This window comes from Triticum dicoccoides, chromosome 3A (assembly GCF_002162155.2).
Source record: "Triticum dicoccoides isolate Atlit2015 ecotype Zavitan chromosome 3A, WEW_v2.0, whole genome shotgun sequence".
NCBI lineage: Eukaryota > Viridiplantae > Streptophyta > Magnoliopsida > Poales > Poaceae > Triticum > Triticum dicoccoides.
In genome coordinates this window covers 236,814,269-236,820,527 of record NC_041384.1, presented here as the reverse complement: position 1 = coordinate 236,820,527, position 6,259 = coordinate 236,814,269, and the positions used below count along the sequence as shown (strand labels likewise).

Genomic DNA, 6,259 nt, shown 5'->3' with positions numbered 1-6,259 from the left:
GCTAGACTGACCTTCCAGCCATACTCCATCCAATATCGAACGGAAGTGCTAAAGGTTTCATGTGATGCTGACCTCAATGAACCAGACCTCGATAATTCGTTCATCCCTTCGCTCCGAGGATTGGTCGAGTACTTGGCCACATGCATGAGTAGGCCTGTTGCCGGGATGTCCCATTAAAAAGGCAGGTCCCATATTTGAAATACAAAAATAAGATTAGATAGCGCTCAAGAGGTTTTTCTCCGTACGAGAAATCCTTCACTCGCAGGGAATTCAAATAGATGTGTCGAAGATCATCAAAGAAAGGAAAAGACTGAATTTGATCCATATCCTCCCTTTTCTTTAAACCAAGAGCTACTCCTCCCTTTTCTTTTTTTATGTAATTTCAATATTTCGTTTGTGTTCATGTTTTCAATTTAGAACCCCACGGAAGTGAATAGAAAAAAGAAAAATACCCCTGTGATACGCCTTCCTTTACCTATTTCTAGATTGATTGATGTTCAATGGAGGGAAACCTGCCATTCCTTCTTTCCTTTGAAATTGTACATTTTTTTGATTCTGAACTAATTGTATCCTTTTTGTTCCCATCAAGCTTTCTTGCCTAGTGACTAAGGATTTTCACACTTGTTGTGTCTATAAAAGATTTTCTCATAAAACACTAACAGAAGTGTTAGAGGGATTCACTTTCGATAAGAATCCAAAAGCAAGTTCCCTATACTACCTTCTTTCCCTCCTCTGTTTCTATCTTTAAGAGGCAGTGTATCTGGCAGGAATCGAACCTACTTTTTGACCCATTTTACCTTTCTAGGTTGGTGGGCGCTTTCACCATTCAGCCATGGATGCTTTAGCGAGTGAACTAGGTTTTTATTTGAGAGCGAACTAGGTTTTTAGTGGTATTCCTTCTCGAGCTTCTATTTCTTCCGTTAAGGGAGATTCGGGAAAAGATGGAATAGGAAGACATGTTTCCAGAACGAACAAGATACGGGTAGAGAAGGGGAAGTTAGCAAAGTTAGACAAGATTGGAATGGGCATAGGAACATGTATTGATGTACCAGATCAGCTAATGCTCCCAGGTTGATGCGATGTATTCCACCAGTTGACTGGAGACTTTATTATTGGTATATCGATCGGTCCAACACGGATTGAAATAGGAGCCGGTTCGACAGGAAGCTTTTGAAAATGCAGTGCACCCAGGTAAATAAGGAACACGATGAATACAGAAGTTAAACGAGCATTCCACACCCGAAAGGTACCCCACATAGGCCTTCCCCGAAACCCCCCAGTCACTAACGTAAACAAAGTAGAAAAAGCACCAATTTCTGTACCGGTTCCGGAAGAGTGAAGAAAAAGGGGATGTTTTGTGAATGGGAACAAGGAACTGTTTATAGCTGTTGCGATATAAATAACTATACTCATCCGAGCCGCAGGAACATGTAGATACGAAATACAAGAATTTCCACCTTGTTGAAGATCTGGTGGTGCTACCCGAAGACTTAAATGAATAGCCATCGCTGTTAAGAACAACCGAGATCCAATGAGAATTTGCGCGTAGCTTTTTGTCTTTGACATAAAAAAATAAGGTTGTAATAACGAAACTGACATTTTATTTTCCTTGCCTTGCAAGTGGAACAAGAAAGACTATATAGTTATTTTGATTCTATAAACAATCAAAGGATTCCGCATGCTTTCCATGGAATGACGAAATTCCCCTTGCTTAGTTTTTGATCCGCTCGTGCGTGGCACTCCTTGCTTGCGGAGCGGCATATCGGAAAAAGAAGGATTGACTTTCTATACGGGCCCGTCCCCTCTTACCCCTAACTAAAAATTATGCTGCTCTCGCCTTTTTGTAATCTTATCTTTCAAAAATGCACTACTAATTTTTACGGCCTCCTTAGTCACCCTATCCACTCTCGTCCTGTTTTCGGGTTCCCTTTCAGGGGATGAGGATATTTCGATGATTTCTCCCTCCGTAGGTGGAAAACACGTGGGTGAGTAGAGTCTGTGCTTTGCTTTTGGGGGCACTGGCAAGAAGCTTCTTGGCTACCCTACTCTGACTTGATTAGCTACTAGTAACTAGCATCATTCAAACAGTCAGTCAGCAACGTGTACTTCTTTCCTAGTTGAGTGGATCTGCGTAGCAGAGCCCAATCTTCTACCACAAGCTCTGACCTGAGTTGTTGTACTTGATTCACCCATGTAAATAGACAACTTGGATAATAAAAGTCATCCCATAAAAGAGAAGTGAGTCTGCATGTCGGCAAATGATTTGGAACTGAAACTGGCTACAGAGGAAACTGAAGCCCTAACTCCCCATTCTTTCTATCTTACATCGCCATCAAGCCCTGGCTGTAGAGTCACTGGTTTCTAATCGCAATGGATTTATGTTTTCTTTGGCTTTTCCAGTCGCTTCGTTCAACCTTGATCTGGATAGATAGCTCGGCTTCTTTTTGCTGAGAATGGTTTTGTCAAGGAAAGGTTTCGCTATACAACAACAATGAACTCACTTCTGATCAAATTGGATTGGATTGGATGAATCGGTAATCTTTGTCTGTCTTGTGAGAGAGAGTCATTTGCTGTATTGAGAGCAGGCGGGTGACATGCATTAAGCGAAATCAGTTGTTATGTTTTTGATCTTATTTGCGCGAGAAGACCCTTGACTGAGGAGACGTGTTTGGCTTGGATGATGCCGCTATGCTCCTATTCACTTTCAGAGACCGCTCTGAGTTTGCCGGTTTTGCGCTAACCCTTTCACTAAGAACATTTTAGCCATTAACGAAATGCCACTATTCCACAATGCTTCTTTGATTTATGTGTGGAAGCGGTAGTAGTGAAGAAAATGGAGGGAGAAGAAAGAAAGCAATGTGACACGAGAATAGATCACATCTGCCAGCCAGCCATGCCATTAGATAGATCCTCTCTGAGTCTTCTGCAGGATGAGATCCGCTTGGTCTTATGATAGGGGCTTGAGGAGGAAGAAGAGGGGATTTCTGAAAAAAAAGAATGAATCTCCTTATTTATAGGGAACATGACGTGTGACTTCCTCAAACGAAATGAATGTGGCTTTCGTGATAAGGCAAATCCTTCGTTCAGTACAATCAACATATTGAATCTACGCTCGCTCGGCTCGGTGCTGAATGAACTCCTTCATTGATTTCGGGTTTCTCGTAGGGGGACTGTGAAAGCAAGCGTAGGAGATCAAAATGTGAGTCGAGTCCGATGGGTAAAAAGGGGAAGCAGGAAAGGGTTCTGATGTGAATTCTTATGGTTTGTATATCTATCTCAGCCCTTGCTTGAAAACCTCAAAATTGACTTGCATCTTCCCTTATCACACTACACTTTCTCTTCCTTATTCCATTTCACTGAGCTAAGCAACACTTCTTCACGTATTCACTCGAGATATTATAGAAATTGGTCATATTGATCTGTCGTCTTGTTCTCGATAGGAACTTGCTGATGTCTTGGTTGGTTTGAGAGCAGGCACTGTCTATATATCCAAAACCGGATGAGAGTTTGGGTTTGGATCACAAATGATCGGAGATTTTGGATTGAGATGGATGGTTGTGCTTGAAGTTACGAGTCGGGTAATGCTAAGTTGAATCGGCTGATCCGTTTCATCCTATTTCGGCAAAGGAAGTTGGACTTTAGTTAGCTAAAAAAAGTACCAGCAACCTGTCTATGCCCTTTGAGTCTATAGGCGCCAAATCTAAAGATTCCTTAAGTTGTCGTACGGCTTCTTTTTCTTCTTTTGTCAATGATCGGTGATAATGAATGCTACGAATGTTCGCTTCCACTAATGTCGTATAAGAATTGTGAGGTGCCCATAGCTTCCCGGAAAGAAGAAGAGTCATTGTCATTTCCTGACTGATATGAATGCACATATTTACCCTCGCCTCGGGAAATACCACCAGTAGAGTCTGCAGAAGGTGTCGTTCAGGAGAGATGTTGGGCTCTAGATATGCGAGTGAGATACCCGCCCTCGGTCATGACCTGGGTTGAAGAAGGAATCTATGTTCCTGAAAGCAAAGAAAGAACTCCGATATTCCGACCTTATCTTTTTGCTCAAAGAACGAATCAAACCCCTTGTCAAAACCCTTTATGATATATAACCTTGGATCGAGTCAGATTTGGGGCGGCTAAACCCACTTAAGCTGAAGCCTTAGTAGATGTCGACGGAAAGGTGAGAAGAGCTGATCGAACCTATCAAGCAACGCTTAGTTGTGCGGTGTACATACAGGCTGGTTCCGCCATTAGCGATGAATTGGATTTATTAATAAGGGAATGAATGAAGCGGACCGGAAAGAAGATGGATTTTGGAATAGAAAGAATTCCTCTTCTAGGTTTCTGCTTCAAGTAGTAAGCAAAGGATCCTACCTGCTAATGGTTGAAGACCTTGGCGGCCTCTAGTTCTTCTATCTAGTTTTTTAGCCTAGCGCGAACGAATAAGCTTAAACAAATGGTTTCTTTGTCAACGGTTTTTTCTAGTTGATTTGTCCTTATATATATTAGCCGTAGTGTAGTTTAATAAACCGCTCATAGCTCTTATCATTCCTTTATCCATGCATAGACTGGGAATCTATTAGCTCTTAGCTCTGGCACTTTCTTCTTCTTTATTTGCCGTTGCATTCAATAGCCTATTTGAAGTTAACAAAAGCTTTATTAGCTAGCTCTATGAAATACATATATCTTCTTGGCTATCTAGGCTATCTCTACAGGCTTTTTCAACCTATAAGCAGACCTTTGTATACACCCTTGTAACTGAACTAGCTATTCACAAAGAAAGGTATATACCATACATATACCAACTACGCACCCCTTGTATACTTCTTTTTCCTTCTCCCGTGCTTCAAGTTCTGCCCCAGCTCACTCCTCTTTCCAGCAATCTATGTGGGAAGCACTCGTTCAAAGTAAGTTGAGATTCAAAGCGTTCCCGTAAGCTAGTAAGTCAATCAAAGCTATAACTCTATTTGTTAGTTTCAGGAAACTGGTACATATTTCAAATAATATATATATATATATATATATATATTATTTGGTATTTACCAATTTTAGACTAAGCATAAATTCATTTGGAAAGAAAAGGGAAATCCCCTGAAATAAAGGATTTTTACTACGTTACCCTCAAAAAGAAGAGGAAGACAAACTAGCCAAGAGACAGAAAAAGGTAGAGACCAACCACCGAAACAAGGGGGTAAGGGCTAGGGGGATATGGGCCAAAAAAGGTCCGATGTATCAGTCAGCTATACCTAATCCTTCACTCAAAAACGCATCACACCCTTTGTAGGTTCAAGCCGAAGTCAAGCATGATCACCTACTGCAAACTCCAAATATCGTGGTCGGCATACCTAGTCCTGAACTGCTTTTAATCTAGAATAAGTGGAATCTTCTCAGCACTCTCCTTCATCTTCTGTGGCCCCGTCGGTTGGTACGTGCCAACCCCAACAAATCGGGGTACGACAAAGGTTCCCGTAGAGTGCTTCGAAAGGTGCCATTCCGATGCTAGAGTGATAGCAGTTGTTGTAAGCAAACTCGGCTAATGTATCTCTATGCCTATTTAGTAGGCCTGCTCATTGATGCTCTTCGGCCGATTGTATGGGATGTGTTCTGGTGTACAGTGGGAGATGCAAGGATATCGATTGAAGTTTGATTTGTTGGCCATGGAGTTGGGAGCATATGATGTAGTCCTAGGAGTAGACTGGATGAGGAAATTCCCTATTATTTCAATAAGTCTTTCCGTTGGTTGTAACTAATCATGTACCCGCTGCTGCGGAATTCCTTTTACCTAACCAGGATTGCAGTAAAGATAAACAACGTTGGGCCTGCCTGCTTGTTCAGCACCACCCATTCCCATGGGAATATATGGGTTTTTCGGTCCAGTGGGAGGATCATTTTCCTTGGAAGGTAATTTTCCCAACCAATAAGTATTTGGCTCCCACGTAAACAAAGCGAAGGATCAAGTAACCAACATGTTGCTGAGCAGCCAAGTAAACCCAGAAATGACTCAAGTAATCCAAGGGCAGAGCAACGTAATCCAACAGAGGGGCTACGTGATCCAACAAAAGAGCTACGTAAACAAGGAACACATGAACCTGCTAAGGATCCACTCCACCTACCAAGTGGACCAATCACAAGAGCTCGGGCCGAGAAATTCAATGAAGTAATCCATATGCTGATTCAGCAAGCCAAGCATTGGAGTTGGTATTCCAAGTTTCTTGAATAACCTAGCTGTATGAAACTCGCCAATGGGATTCTATGTAATCCTCCG

General features: G+C 42.0%; 1 pseudogene; it reads right to left on the bottom strand.

The window, feature by feature from the left end:
* Positions 1-851: 851 nt before the first annotated feature.
* Positions 852-1,664, bottom strand: LOC119271512 (annotated as a pseudogene).
* Between the last annotated feature and the right edge of the window lie 4,595 nt (positions 1,665-6,259).